Below are 16,649 nucleotides of genomic sequence, written 5' to 3' on the forward strand. Positions count from 1 at the left end.
GTTTCAGGGATTGGGATGGCCTGTTGGTAACTTCCTTGGCTGGTGATTGTCAGACTGGGGTTCAAGTCTCGCTCAAACTCGTTAGTTCCTTTGGTCCCTGTAACCTCACTATCCTTGTGAGCTAAATATGGGGGTTTTGAGGGAGCCTATAGGTCTATCTGCTGAGTCATCAAAATCCTTATGGCCCTCCTTGGGCCTAGCTTGTATGGAGAAGGGCTTGGGTGCTTATCATAATATATGGTCAGTCTCTAGGACAATGTTCTTCCTAATCGGGTGGTTGAATCAGTAGAACTTCAAAAGTTCAAAGTTGGAGCAAATGCTTTTTTGTTGACCAGGCGGACATGAGTCTTTTATAGTTTATTTATGACATATTTGTTTTTGATGTTGTTAATAGTTTATATATGACATGTCTGTTTTGACGTTGTTACTGTTTTTAGAATGATTTATTGTTAATTTGTTCTCTTCATTTATTTATTTCCTTATTTCCTTTCCTCATTGGGCTATTTTTCCCTGTTGGAGCCCCTGGGCTTATAGCATCTTGCTTTTCCAACTAGGGTTGTAGCTTGGATAGTAATAATAATAATAATAATAATAATAATAATTGCTTCTGCCATTCACGAGTGGCCTTTAAACCTTTAAGGGTATATATTTATGTGTATAATCTTCATCCTACATATTATAAGGAGAATTACAGACTACATAAAGTCAAAACACCAAAAAATTTCCTGCAGAAGAATCTCGTTAGATAGAGTAGGCCTATGCGGGTGACGACGGAAAGTTAAATTAAGCTGAATTACTTTATTTACTTTAAGGGCTTTTTTCCTAGTCCTATCACACAAGGGAACCCTTCGCATTACAGGATCTACAAGATTAGAGTATTGTATATATTTATTTTAATGTTGTTACTCTTCTTAAGATGTTTTATTTTTCCTTCTTTCTTTTCCTCATTGGGCTATTTTCCCTATTGGAGCCCCTGGACTTATAGCATCCTGCTTTTCCAGCTAGGGTTGTAGCTTGGCATGTAATAATAATAATGATGATAATAATAATAATAATAATAATACATTCCGTGTTGTCAAATCCACATTATCGAAACGCTTAGAAAACTATAGTCTATTTCTTTTATCGAGGCACATTTGCACCGACTCGCAGCGGTGCCCTTTTAGCTCATAAAATTTTCCTGATCGCTGATTGGTTAGAATTATCTCGGCCAACCAATCAGCGATCAGGAAACTTTTCCGAGCTAAAAGGGCACCGCTGCGAGTCGGTGCAAATCTATAGTTTTCAGTTTTTTCTTGAACGTTTTAATATCTTTAGTCTTTCGGGTGTCTAGTGGGAGCTTGTTATTTGGTCTTGGGGCCGCATATTTAAAAGCTCTGCTGAAAATTTATAGTAGACATACATTTTGTCTCCAATAACCTAAAACCATCTATAACTATTCCTATGTCTAAACGATATTTGGACGTCCAGTTCTGATAACTTGATGAGTTATTATTATTATTATTATTATTTGCTAAGCTAAAGCCCTAGTTGGGAAAGCAGTATGCTATAAGCCCAAGAGCTCCAACAGGGAAAATAGCCCAGTGAGGAAATGAAATAAGGAAATAAAGTACAAGAGAAGTTTAGGAACAATAAAAACAATATAAATTTTTCATACATTAAGTAAAAATTCAAAATAACAAGAGGAAGAGAAATAAGATAGAATAGTGTACCCTCAAGCAAGAGAACTCTAACCCAAGACAGTGGAAGGCCATGGTACAAAGGCCATGAATAATGGTTTGATTTTGGAGTGTCCTTTTCCTACAGGAGTTGCTTCCCTTAGCTAAAGAGTATCTTCTACCCTCACCAAGAGAAAAGTATCTACTGAATAATTGCAGTGCAGTAGTTAACCTCTTGAGCGAAGAAGAATTATTTAGTAATCTCAGTGTTGTCAGGTGTATGAGGAGAGAGGAGAATGTAGATAGAATATGCCAGACCATTCTGTGTATGTGTAGGCAAAGGAAAAATGAACCGTAACCAAAGGACCCAACAAATCTCTAGCGGTAGCATCTCAACGGGTACTGTTAATAGGCAGCCTTTTTCGAGGTGGGACACCTTTCATCTGTCTTACTCCTCTACTTATTATATTTTGTAATTTATTAAATTGCACTTTGAATATATTGCAATAGATGGAGTTAATCCTGGTAATAACAGTTAATCACGTTTCTTTAAAGAATATTCATCTAGATATTCCTTTAAAAAGCTATGTTTGTTTTTGATATTGTTAATAGTTTATATATGTTTTGACATTGTTACTTATTTTAGAATGATTTATTGTTAACCTGTTCTCTTCATTTATTTATTTCCTTATTTCCTTTCCTCACTGGGCTATTTTTCCCCGTTGGAGCCCCTGGGCTTATAGCATCTTGCTTTTCCAACTAGGGTTGTAGCTTGGATAATAATAATAATAATAATAATAATAATAATAATAATAATAAGGTGATATCCAGTGTTTCTTATTACATTATTTATTTTAGCACTGGGAGAAATGACAGTAATGCGAACACTGATAGATACCGAGACCAGGATGTTATTAATATTTATTTGGATGTAACCCAAGTTTCTTAAGTTGTCTTTCTTTCCTACTATAATTTACCATGAATGGAATCCAAACGAAAGTAAATTAAAGCCGTCATTAACAACAGCATTAAAGTAAAGTTTGAGATGCAAGAGAACAGTTTCGTAGGGGGGTGTGGCCAGGAGGTTTAAACTCCCGGTCCCGAAGGGATGAAGAAGAGTAGCGAAGCTTTTTGAAGTTTAGTTTGAGTTGAACTGTCGATCGGAGCGGTTCGCTTTAAAGCCGCTCATACTCTCGGATACGTGCCGCACTTTGTAAATGGATAGGACACTTATATACTAGCTCATTTGAGTTGTGCTTGTGTACGGGAATTAATTGCAAATATAACTGTGAAGTGATAAAACGTATTTAAGAGCTCTTATACCGGTTTCCGTAACAGAGGGGAAATTTGTTGATCTCTTTTCTCCGCCTTTTATACAAACTTTGTTACTTGTTATTAAAGCTTAGAATCTGTCAGCTCTTGAGGTGATATAAATTTCTCAATACAGTTGGACATCTTAACAACGGAGGTTTTGCCTGAAGCTCAAAGGAAGGTAAGTTGGATTCAAAGATTTATGAATGTATAATACTGTAAATTTGGCCTAATAAGTTTAACCCACCTAGGCTAAGCCTACTTGGTTTTTGATATTGAATGGGCTAAACTGATTTTTAACCACTGATTATTTTTGTTTACAATGGCCTTTTTCTTTACATCTTTTGCTCATTTGGTGTCAGAGTTTCCCTTGATTCTAGTAATAAAGGAAAAATGTCGGTTAATTTTACGTAGTCTTTGCCGCGGGAACTTGTATATTATGGACTACTTTTGAAGTAAGAGCCCGTGTTACATAAGACTAGCTCAGTATACAGATATACAATCGGAAACAGTTTTGATCTTATCTCGCCTGTTTATATCTCTAGGCTCACATTTGATCGCCCACCCGGGCCACCTGTATAGGCCTAGTACGAGTCCTGTGTAGCCTCATTGCCAAGCATAGTTGCATGTTTTAGATGACTGCAGAAATAATAAGGATGATAATAACACATCAATAGTATTGATTGATATACAATCGACATAACGTGATATCTGCTATATTGAGGAAGTATTATTATTAGCCAAGCTACAATCCAAGGTTGTAGCTAGTTAGAAAAGCAGGATTCCATACGACCAAGGGCTCCAGTAGGGAAAAATAGTCCAGTGAGGAAAGGAACTAAGTGAATAAGTAAATATTCTCATTGATATATTACGTGAGTTCGTTTGCAAATTTAATAAAACTTTAAAAACAAGGATATTTCGGAAATTTTACCGAACTTGTGCAAGACTTTTGATTAAGATAACCCACATCTAAGAAACGTCCTGGTATTAAAAAATTTTCAATGCTTTCTTTCATTTACAACAATATTAAATGTAGACTCCTAAATACAACAAAGTAATCTAAAACAGGTAACAACCACATCATTCTTGATATCCTGTTACCAGATCTCCAGAAGCATCCGTTGGGCAGAAAGACTCATCTCTTCCTCCACATCCGTGGTGTGAAGAGCATCGATGTGTTTGGGTGTACAAGGGGTGCTTTATTTGAAGTAATTTGCCTAGGCAATTTCGTCACCCAATGAAGTGGAGTTTGTGGTGAACTTTGGCCCTTATGAGTTCTGATGAAATGCAGAGTTCGGGATTCTTTCTTTTCTGTCAATAGCTTTGTAAAATGGCACAGTTCTAAAGGTTTAAAGGTCGCTCATGAATGGCAGAGGCAAGGAACAGTGATATTGCCCTATCAAGCAGGACAATGTCCTAGAGACTGACCATATATACATATGATCAGCGCCCAAGCTAGGACCAAGGAGGGCCAGGAAATAGCTGTTGATGACTCAGCAGATAGACATGTAGGCTTCCCCAAACACCTTATCCTTAGCTCACAAGGATGACGATGTTGCAGCGACTAAAGAAACTAACGAGATTGAAAGGGACTCGAACCCCAGTCTGGCGTTCACCAGTCAGGGACGTTACCACATCAGCCACCACAACCCTAAAAGTGATATGAGCAATCTTGAATTCAAAATGTTTCTGGTTTTACATGAAAGGCAGTGGAATGCCCCTGAAAATGGATGAATGAAACGCCCTGGCAACCTGGAAGAGAATAGTGAGAACCGAAGTAGGAAGGTTGCCAGGGATAAGTGACAGTAGTCGATGCCTCGTCTCGAAATAAATATTATGAAATGTCGACTTACAGGAAATCTCACATTGTGGCACAGTTGATGATAATACGTTCCACGCTTTCTTGTGATTATAGAAAAAAATGTTCTACACTCTATACTTTACACAAAAATAATCAAAATTTTAAGGCTCAAGTGCAGACTCAGGATATAGAATGTGATGTAGAAAATAGCTGCCCTCTTGCAATTGCAAAAAGTTAATTTTAAGGCTCAAGTGCAGACTCAGGATGTAGAATGGCATATAGAAAATAGCTGCTCTCTTGCAATTGCAAAAAGTTAACTATAAAATCAATCATAGACATAATCAAAACTTATCTAAGATACATTTTGAATTACTACTCAATGGTATTTGGGAGACACAACGTTAAATGAAAATCGTTTGCTAAATCACACACACACACACACACACAAAAGTTTCTATTGTTACAGGACAACACATCCGCTTTAAGTACGAATTACTGCTTTTTTTATTTTTTTTTTTGCGGGTCACTGATTACTTTTAGTCTGCTATCCACATTTCTTGTTATCATATTATTTTATAATGGTTCGAATGATATATCTGTTAATTTTGCTTGTTTACAGGCATGTGAACATCCCTGTTGCATAGTAAAGTAGATGTTTGTCTTGTATGCTCATGAAGGCTGCATTCATTTGGCCTCACCATTATTTTGATTTTATTTCGAATGTCTCTCTCTCTCTCTCTCTCTCTCTCTCTCTCTCTCTCTCTCTCTCTCTCTCTATATATATATATATATATATATATATATATATATATATATATATATATATATGTAAGGACGTTAATTTAAAAGCAAAATAAATGTTAGAAATAAACTTAAGCTTTAATCTGCTTGAGGTTAATTCTCTCAATTAGAGTACAGAGTCGTGCGTGAGATTTCTCAAAAGGAAAGGCTTTGAAAAAAAAGCTGTTTCTAAATATAGTTTAGACTTTTATAAATTCTTTTGATATAAATATATATTGTGTTACAATACATTATGACGTCGAGGGAGTAAATTACCTATTGTGTTTATTACTTTATATATATATATATATATATATATATATATATATATATATATATATATATATATATATATATATAGCTTTTTAGTGGGGATACCCTAACGTGGTGGAAGGGTTTTTGTATCGCCATGGTCAGCAAAAATCTCCCATTATAACCAATCCGCCGTTGGCCAGCTTGGTGATAAAAACTGGCCAAACCCCAGACATATCTGAGTCCTTTTTCCTGCAGTGGACTAGAAGTGGCTGAATTTGTAATTGTTGTGCATGTATAACGCAAGTTTGAAGAATAGAATAAAGTTTAAAGAATAGAATATATTTTTTCGGAGTAGACAGTAGGCCTATAGTCCCTCGACTCTGAAGTCTGAAGCATCACTCAAAGCCGGGTTGAGACTTAGGGGGCATAATGCTACCGAACCTCATTCCTGGTGGGGTGGGGATCTATAAGGGCTTCACTCACGACGGTGGGGGTGTTTGTTAGGCATTGAGCTTCACTCCTGCGGGTGGGGTGTGGTTAAGGGGATTGACCTTCATTCCTCCCGGGGTGTGGGATGGGGGATGTCCTACTCCAGGCTCTCAGGAGGTGGGGGGCGAGATTAAGCTTCACTTTTGGCGGGGAAGGGCTAGGGGATTGGGTGTCTCTCCTGGGGTGTTTGAGGAATTGAGCAGATTTGAGCTTCATTGCGGGGAGTTGGACGAAAATATATGACACCGGGGCGAGGTTGGCTTTGATGTTTTTGAATGGCAGTGAATGGCCGTATCTACTTGGCAACTAAAGTCATTAATGACATCCAGGTTAACTTCACTTTCAATGATATCTCGGTATAAGGAGGCGGATTTAGTGTCTGGTTCTTTCGAGTTGTTTTTAAGACTGTAAACCGCGAATGGTCATAGGCACACTTCCTCGTAACATTTGGCATCTCGCTACCAAATTTTGTATCGTGTATTTGATATCAGAGATGAAAGTGAAGCTGCACATGTACCTACCTGCGTGATGACACCTTCATGAACTATACAGGGCTTATATGAATGCTCTAATACTATAAATTATTACTGGTAATTCACATATGAAGTATGTGAATACAAGAGTTGGCTGTTTAGCTGACAAAAGTTAGATGTTGATGCGATATATACAGACAGTGGATTCAAACGAGAGAGAAAGACGATGAGTCTCTTATGCTGGCCACTTTCACTGTGCTGCGACCAGCAAGAGTTGACTAACATCTAGGTACATGATTTCAGGTTTAGGTGAACAAGGCTTTCTTAGAGTCTATCCCAATAAATAGAGAACGTATCGGCAATTGGGCTCACAAATGTGGTGGCAATCATCGGAAACGTAACTTGGGAGATCAGACATTGACTTAGCCACGTTTCACTCAGTCCCGTCTTGTGAAACACGCCGGTCACTGCCAAACAGATTGTAGAAGCCGAGTTGGCTCTTGATTTAGCTTGGTGATAGTCAATGTACAGTGTTGACCTGTCATATAGATTTGACGTGAAGACCGTCTGAGCATTTTTTTTATTTATATTGGGGGCCAATCAATACCCGGTCACCTGTGGGAGATGGGATAGAGAACGGTGTTATTTATAGTTTAGTGTCATTAGCTCTCTTGATATTTTAGATAACCACACATGAGTAATGTCACGTGTTTCATTTGTTCCTGGCGTTTTAGATTAGAAAAATATTTACTACTTTTTTTTCCTTTTTTTTCATTGTAGTTTATTGTAAACACACACTCACACACACACATACATATATATATATATATATATATATATATATATATATATATATATATATATATATATATACAGTATATGTATGTATATATGTATGTATGTATACACACATACACACAATAAACTACAATGGAAGACAGTAAAAAACAGATTGTGTACAAATTCCTAATAAGTTCTATGTCGTGTTTCATATTACACAGAAAAGATAGAATTCCACAGTGATAAAAGAAGTATGAAAATACACATCAAAATTTATTTAAAAAGCTTTGTTCATATCATGTGTTGGTTTTGTCTCCAAAGAAATATACAGCGGCTCTTAGTAAATATTTAGAAATGAAGTTGCTAGGCCCACAACCTTTCCTTAACTTGCAGCTGATGCTCTTACCCTTCATAACTGGGTTGACTGGTGGGCGGTCGGCCAGGGTTAGGAGTCCTCTCTCTCTCTCTCTCTCTCTCTCTCTCTCTCTCTCTCTCTCTCTCTCTCTCTCTCTCTCTCTCTCTCAGCAGTTCTTTTCAATGTTATTTTAATGCGTGTGCAAGGACATCATCACCGTTACTTATACTGACTTTTGCATTTCCTCGTTAGATGTTGCCCCAATGAAAGTGTACCAATCGTGTGTCACACGATCGTACATAGTAACATTTCATTTTTTTTTTGTATGTATTATGCTTGTATCTTCGCTCTCCCCTCGCACTGATAAGAACCTGAAATAACATGTCTGTTTTTCTCACCGTTAACTGTTAACCGGTGAGCTTTTCGGTTGAACATGAAATTGCCTGTTATGTATTGTATGCCCTTTTTGCCTGGGGTTTATTTATATATAAACGAGTGTTCTGTAATAAAGTTTACTCAGTTGCTTTCATCCTGCCTCTGAGTCACAACCTTCTCTCGGCCCGTCACAAAAGAAATGAATTTACAAGCGAGAGTGAGAACCGTGATGTCATCGGTTCACAGATTCTTTTCAAAGTTTCTAGAATGTTACTCCATTTGCCTTAGATTGCGGGATATCCGGTTTAGTATTGCGTGGAAACGCTAGGAGACCTTGTTAGCTGTAACCGATACAGAGAGCAGTGTTGGTATTTTGCGTGAACTCGACCGTGTGTTTTTATATAGGCAACTTTTGCGTGTGGTTATGGTTTGGATAATAAGATACTGTAATGTATTTGGGAAATATGTTTTCCCCTTCTAATAGCAACTTTCCCTGCAACCCCCCCCCCCCCAGCCCCCTACATTGGCATACTTTGCTTTCCTTTATAAAATACTGTAAGGTCAATTCAGAGAATCCAGACAATGACTTGTCCAATATTGCTTAATAATTGTTTCAAGTTTTTTCTTCTTGGTTCTTTTATGAATTTTGATGATTGATAAATAGTCTCTGATCTGCATCATTAAGGAGCTCTATTTGTCTCTCTTCGTATAATTATCTTCATTCCTTGTATTTAAATTTATCTGGACCGTCTTTGCTATTTAATTATATATATATATATATATATATATATATATATATATATATATATATATATATATATATATATATATATATATATATATATATATATGTATATATAATGTACAAAATGTATAATTTCAGTTCTTTAATTACTGGTCTATGCTTTGTTTCATCTTGGACAAACAGACTCTTCGCCTCAGGTGTTTGCACAACGTTCCAAAATCAAAGGAGCTGTTGCTCAACCTATCCTTACCCTTATCCCTTAATCCACACGAGACCCAGCGATCCTTGGCGTGTCAGGGTAGTCGGGGGGGGGGGGGGGGGATAGGTCGGGCGACTCCTCCCCAACAGATCTGGCGCCTCTCGAAGAAGCAAGGCGCCTTTTGAGCAAGGTTTCATCCCTGAATGACTCGATTCATGAGGGCGACTTCGGAGGAGAAGGTCACTTGCGAGAATCTTGATAGTCTCGGCAAGTTTTATATATTCTATCATTTATTTGTTTAGGTTTAGTTGGTTTGGCCTCGTTTTAGCTGATTATTATTGTTATTATTATTATTATTATTGTTTTGGTCTAGTTGGTTGGCCTCGTTTTAGCTGATTATTATTGTTATTATTATTATTATTATTATTGTTTTGGTCTAGTTGGTTGGCCTCGTTTTAGCTGATTATTATTGTTTTGGTCTAGTTGGTTTGGCCTCGTTTTAGCTGATATTATTATTATTATTATTATTGTTTTGGTCTAGTTGGTTTGGCCTCGTTTTAGCTGATTATTATTGTTATTATTATTATTATTATTGTTTTGGTCTAGTTGGTTTGGCCTCGTTTTATCTGATTATTATTATTATTATTATTATTATTATTATTACTTGCTAAGCTACATCCCTAGTTGGAAAAGCAGGATGCTACAAGCCCAGGGGCTCCAAGAGGGAAAATAGCCCAGTGAGGAAAGGAAACAAGGAAAAATAAAATATTTTAAGAACAGTATCAATATTAAAATAAATATTTCCTGTATAAGGAAGATTGGTGAAATAAGAATGAGGAAAGTTAACTAGCTAACCATGGTATGAATAGTTTAAGAAGTTAAGTATTAGTAAGAATAGTGTAAAGCGTTATTTACCCACAATTTTATTTATATAAAGGTATATTTTTCTTAGTATTAAGTCGTATTTATTTTGTGTTTTTTGTTGATTTTTACATGTTTATTTGTTCGAATATAAAATCCGATGTTGTTGGGGAATATTTTTTGAGAATAAGATAATTGATTCCTACATTCAATAGCAAATGTTTCTCTGTGCTCATCTTCTAGAGGATTAGTTGTATGTGAATATCGCCATGTTTATCAAAGCTTTAATAGCTAGGGCCACTTATACAAGGTTGTTTTGCTATGGGAGATCAGACGAAAATCTCCCACCCTCACCAATCCCCAATGGCCAGCGTGACGTTAAAAATGGCCAAACTACAGACATGGCTAAGGACATGACTGAGGCAGTTGTCCTGCAGTGGACTAGAAACGGCTGGATTTATTTTTTCTTTTTTTATTCAGTACATATTCTCTATTGCAATTGAGTACATATTGATCGATTGTCCAGAATTGTTCTTGATTTGATATCTGACAGCCAGTAATCCCTTTCCTTACCTTATTTATAAATTGATAATTCTTCATTCATTTTTCTGTCGCTGTTCTTTTATCTATGGCAAAAAATAACCCTTTTTACCAAAAAAAAAACCAGTTATTTTTTGGGGGGAAAAATTATTTCTTATGGAAAAAAAATAATTTTTTTATAGAAAAAAAAATATTTGTTTATGGTAAAAAATATCTTTTATGCAAAAAATATTATTGATAGAAAAAAAAACAAGAATTAAAAGAAATCACGTCATCATTTTCTCCATTTGTTATCACCGTCTTCATCAACTGCCAGATTTTTTTCTTCCAGTTGTCATTACAGGATTAACCCGCTTCTCAAGTTGTGTCAGATTCTCCCCCTCCATTTTTTTTTCCACTTTTTTTTATATGGAATTCGAAATTCGATCGGGATATTTAGAAGAGACCGGATTGAATGAAATAAGAAGAGCGCCCATATCATGTTTTCTTTTCCTGGTGTCTTTAATTTTTCCTTGGTTATTTGGTACTCCAGTAGAGATGAGTTGTAGTTGTGATTGTAATTATTGGGGTTTTTGTTTATGTTGTGTTTGTTATTTAGAAAACATATCTATGAATAAATTAGTTTATATATATATATATATATATATATATATATATATATATATATATATATATATATTTTACATATATCTATATATAAACACACACACATATATATATATATATATAGTGTATGTATATATGTATATATATGCATATATATATATATATATATATATATATATATATACATATACATATATATACATATATACATACAGTATATATATATATATATATATATATATATATATATATATATATATGTATACATGTGTTGAGAATGTATAGTGGGGAGGGCTTAGGAGGAATCTGTTATGGGGAGAAATGCAGTCTTATTTCAGTGGTTACTAGATTGTGGAACGATTATCTCAATCAAATAGTTGAATCGGCTGATCTTCTTTATCTTTTATATTTTATTTCTATCTTTTATTCTTTATCTCTCCATTTCCTTTTACCAATTGTCTACTTTCCCGGTTGGCGGACTTGGGTTTGTATTTTCCAATTCGGGTTGCATCTTGCATTTCACTATTTTGAGTCAGAGTTCCTAATTTTTATACCGATGGATAGATTTGAAGGTTAAGAATGAATGGATATTTGTCACATGATGTTATAGTCATGTTAATACAGTATTGTTATTCTTACCACTATTTCACTTTCTGAGTGGGTCTACCTTAACGAGGTGAAAGTAGTTTGCGTATCGCCATGATCAGCAAAGCTGTACTAGTCAGGGCCACCCATACTAGATTGGTTTGCTGTGAGCGATCAGACGAAAATCTCCCACCATCACTAATCCGCACTGGCCAGCGTGGTGATGAAAATGGCCAAACCATAGACATTAATTGACATGTTATTATTATTATTATTATTATTACTATCCAAGCTACAACCCTAGTTGGAAGAGCAAGATGCTATAAGCCCAGGGGCTCCAACAGGGAAAAATAACCCAGTAAGGAAATAAGGAAATAAATAAACGAAGAGAACAAATTAACAATAAATAATTCTAAAATAAGTAACAACGTCAAAACAGACATGTCATATATAAACTATTAACAACATCAAAAACAAATATGTCATAAATAAACTATAAAAAGACTCATGTCCGCCTGGTCAACAAAAAAGCATTTGCTCCAACTTTGTTTAAGGCCTTTGTCCTAGAATGGACTAGAAATGGCTGCATTTGATGTTGTATATTACCCTGTAACTATTTCCGTTGAGAGGGCATGTTGATTTCCATAAGTCTACTCTGGAGTGAGGTTGCTAGCCCCGACCTGCCTAATGGTTTTCAGGGGGTTTATATACCATTTTTTATCATCCTTGGTGGTCACTAATTTGAGTACTGGCCAGACCCAACGTAATTTAACTTCACTCTGAACGTTCGTATAATATTTATTAAGATCCAAGATAAGAAAAATAATTTAATTTACCATGGACGTCGCAAAATGTCAATAAACAGTATACAATAGATATTGATTATCAGTAACGAGTTCTAAAGCTATATCTGTTGAAATTGTTTGTTAACATTTGTTTTGATTTAATATCCTGTTAGATCTATATAGGTTAGTATGCTTAGGGAATTTGGTTCGTCAAATTCCCCTCTGACAACGTTGTTTAGAAATATTAAATTTTATTAGGTTTATTCGTAACATGATCCTGGGAAAAGTTTGACTTTACCCTCTTTCACCTGCTCTCTTCATCTTCTTGATTCCTTAAACCCATCCTACCTTTCTCCTCCCCTCTTCCCTCTCCTACTTCATTATTGCTTCCCTGTCCTACTCCCTTCCCTCCTCCCGATCCCCCTTCAACTTGTTTTGCTTGTCAAGATCTCATCTTACAAATCTCAAATCCTATTCCGGCCTCTTTCTTGAGATGTAAGATTGAGCTGCGAGTCGAATGCTCGTCTATCTTGATCATTTCTCCCTTGAGCTTCGCCAGACCAACTTGATTGCTGGTAATTGACAGTGTTTGAGTCGAAGGATATAAATGTTACATAGACTTTTCCTTTTGTCTTTTTTTTTCTCTTTTTTTTTAGTGAAGAATCGGGAATGTGAGTGTGTAACTTTAGGGCTGTATTCGTTGGAATCTAACTTGAACTTTTACAGAGAGATTTATTCTTTATATTTCTTGCTGTTTTCTCGTACTTTTTATCCATCAGTGTATTCATTATCACTGTATTAACAAAATGGCACGAAAATTGGTTTCAGTAAATTCAACGAGTCTCTTAATACATAAATTTTTACGTGTTTTAGTATAAGTTGCTAGCTCCCTAAGGGCTAGAAAATTTAAGTTCATAATCATGAAAATAACTAGATGAAAATATTTCAGAAAAGACAGCAAAACTTAAATGGGACTTGTGTAAATGGTATTAGAAAGAGTAACAACATAAATGTGATAAGAGGAGAGAGAGAGAGAGAGAGAGAGAGAGAGAGAGAGAGAGAGAGAGAGAGAGAGAGAGAGAGAGAGAGAGAGAGAGAGAGAGTTTTATCGCTATGATTTCTGGCTTGAGATTAGTCGATGATTTTTTTTGTAAGAAAAATGGTTTGATTTCGCTTTTAACTTTCATCAGAAGCTGTCTTTTAATTTACTCGAATTCAACTTAAAGAATATAATCTACTCATTGCACAGTGTCCGCTTATCTTACGCATAAAAACAAGGGAAACAACGATAACTTATCTTCTTTCAAGGCAGATCTGGGCCGTAAGAACATCCTGTCTTAGTGATAAGAGTCTTTGGCGAATTGCGTCTTGCGTTGCTTTGTCTACACTACCACCATTATGATAGAATGCATTGCTTTTTCTTGATCTAGTTGCTTGATGTCATGGCTCTATGTGGACTCATAATAGAGAGCGCAGATCTCCACCACAGCTGCTTATTTCTCGTAACCAGCTTGCCTTTCCCAGAAGCAATTTGACCGTAGGCGTATTTGAAGTCTGTGTGACAACCATGTGCGAACTTGGTTTTAAGGTTAGTGTTAATTCGGTCGACCTTTTGCTCGACCTTGACCTTTGACCTAGGACTTTCAAAATTGAATCACTTCCACGTCTTAACATAACAATCAATCCCTGAAAGTTTCACTACTCTGTGAGTAACATTGTGGACAGGAACTTGTTCACAAACAGACAAACAAGGACGAAAACATAACCTCCTCCGAATCTCGTTGACAGAGGTAATAATGCTCCTGTGTGGAATCACGCTGTTTTGTGGGTAGATTGGTTGGTCGGCCCTTTTGCTAGCATCGCCGCTTCTGCTTTCCGACGTCTTTACCTCCGCCAACGAAGTTGGGAGGAGGTTATGTTTTCGCCCCTGTTTGTTTGTTTGTGTATGAATAGCTTCCTGGCCTCAATTTTACTCATAGAGTAGTGAAACTTACAGGAATTAATTATGTTGAGACGTGGACGTGATTCCATTTTGAAAGTCCTAGGTCAAAGGCGAAGGTCGAGCAAAAGGCCGAGAAATAAGCTGTCGTGGCGGAGGTCTGCGCTCTAAGGAGTGTCCCTCTAGTTGTAGAACTGTGTTATATCTGGTGCCAAATTTTCTTGAGATTTATAAGAGTATTGTCTTATGAAGGGAATTCTTCTTTCATTAGCTGATCCAGATTACTCATGAAAAGTCTGCAGTGCGTTATTGCCGGAAACTTATTGATCCGTGAAATTTCAAGGCCCTGCTGCAATCTGAAGATGTGAATAGGTGACCATCCTGTGAAAAGAGAGTGTGAAGAAACATTCTATCTATCTCCTCTTACTCTCCCATTCACTTTCAGCCCTTTTATTTGAAGATTACAAGAAGTTTGTGTACATTCCCAATATTTCAATTCTGATCTCAATATAAAACGACAGACGGGGTTAAAACAAATGTAATAAATATAATTTGTTGCCATAGATTTTTTTTTTATCTAGTCCTAAGAGGAATGTTTTTCTTTTTTGATATACTGTACTTATGCAATTTCCTTTTCTTCTTTATCCCTCAGAAGGGATGTCACTACTATGTATCCTTTTGCATTCTTTGAATCTACCTCTGTTGGTTTTGATGTTCTCCTTGCGTTCTTATCAACCCTGCTCTTAAAGATTATATAATACACACACATATAGGCTATATATATATATATATATACACAACAACCAATGCAGCCGTTTCTAGTCCACTTCAGGACTCAAGCCTCAGACATCACCACGCTGGCCATTGCGGATTGGTGATGTTGGGAGACTTTCGTCTGATCGATCACAGCAAACCAATAGATCCTTTCGCCACATCAAGGTATCCTCACCCAGAAAGTGGTGTGAATATATATATATATATATATATATATATATATATGTATATGTATATATATGTATATATATATATATATATATATGTTTGAAGGTAAATACTATCAAGGGTTGCATTGCCATGAATTTGACACTAATGATTTATCTTTATCTTCAAGACTTTGTTCTTGTATTTTCGCTTCACATCTTGTTTCTAATCTTCTGTATATCCAAGTAAGATTTTTTTTTTTTTTTATAATTTAATTCAAAGTTACATGTTTAGTATTTGACCTCCACTCACGTAATGTTATTTTCTCATTCCTTAGGTCTGGTCTCCAAAACAAGTTGCCCCAGTCCATACCAAGGTAGGAATGTGTTATATCTTTACACTATCTGGATGTTCATTTAACGTTTTTACGTATATACTGTATGATATTATGGCGTCAGTTATGTATTATAGAAATAGATTTAAGTTACATTTCTGATATTTGTAAGCGTTTTGGTAACTTCATCATATTATATGTTCTATTACATTCAGATTTCATATAGTTTGAGATAATATCATAAAGTTATTTTAATGGTATCGCATAGAATTGGTTGAAATTAAATACCATTCAAGGAACTATATATCATGATTAGTATTACTTTACTTCTATTATTTGTTAATTGCTATGACAAGCGAGTATGAGAGAGAGAGAGAGAGAGAGAGAGAGAGAGAGAGAGAGAGAGAGTTACAAGGATGTTGGATATCTCAAAGACTTTTTAGTCCATCCACGGAGACTCCACTTGCTCTTTGGTAGAGCGATTTACATTAAGCATTTAGAGAGTTCTTATGATCTTGTCTAACTTATTCTTGAACTCGTTTACCGTGTTAGCCTACTGTCTACTACATCTGGAAGTTTATTCTAAGTATTTGCTATTTTATATGTAAAGAAATTGCCACATTGAGCGGTGTATCTTTTCAATTTCAGTTTGAATCCGTTATCTCTGGACTGAGAGAGAAGACTACGACTGTCTATGTTATATTTGATAACTGCTATGAGAGAGAGAGAGAGAGAGAGAGAGAGAGAGAGAGAGAGAGAGAGAGAGCTTTAAACCAAACAATAGCCTTTGGAAGTATCATAAGTCACAACTTCCATGCGGTGGCATAAAGAATTTGCACATCTAAGACCCAAAGGTG

The 16,649-nt window shown here is 35.9% G+C and overlaps 1 protein-coding gene across 2 annotated transcripts in view; it reads left to right on the forward strand.

Annotated features, from left to right (window-relative positions):
• Positions 1-2,837: 2,837 nt before the first annotated feature.
• Positions 2,838-16,649, forward strand: part of Galphai (G protein alpha i subunit) — a 176,228-nt gene continuing 162,416 nt past the window's right edge. Inside the window, exons 1-2 of one of the 2 annotated variants that reach the window (XM_068349789.1) lie at positions 2,838-3,150; positions 15,796-15,834. The gene's annotated coding sequence lies outside the window, so the exon portion shown is untranslated. The remainder of the gene's footprint in view (positions 3,151-15,795; positions 15,835-16,649) is intronic. The other variant, XM_068349790.1, reaches the window with a different exon arrangement.

This window comes from Palaemon carinicauda, chromosome 26, assembly GCF_036898095.1.
Source record: "Palaemon carinicauda isolate YSFRI2023 chromosome 26, ASM3689809v2, whole genome shotgun sequence".
Classification (NCBI taxonomy): domain Eukaryota; kingdom Metazoa; phylum Arthropoda; class Malacostraca; order Decapoda; family Palaemonidae; genus Palaemon; species Palaemon carinicauda.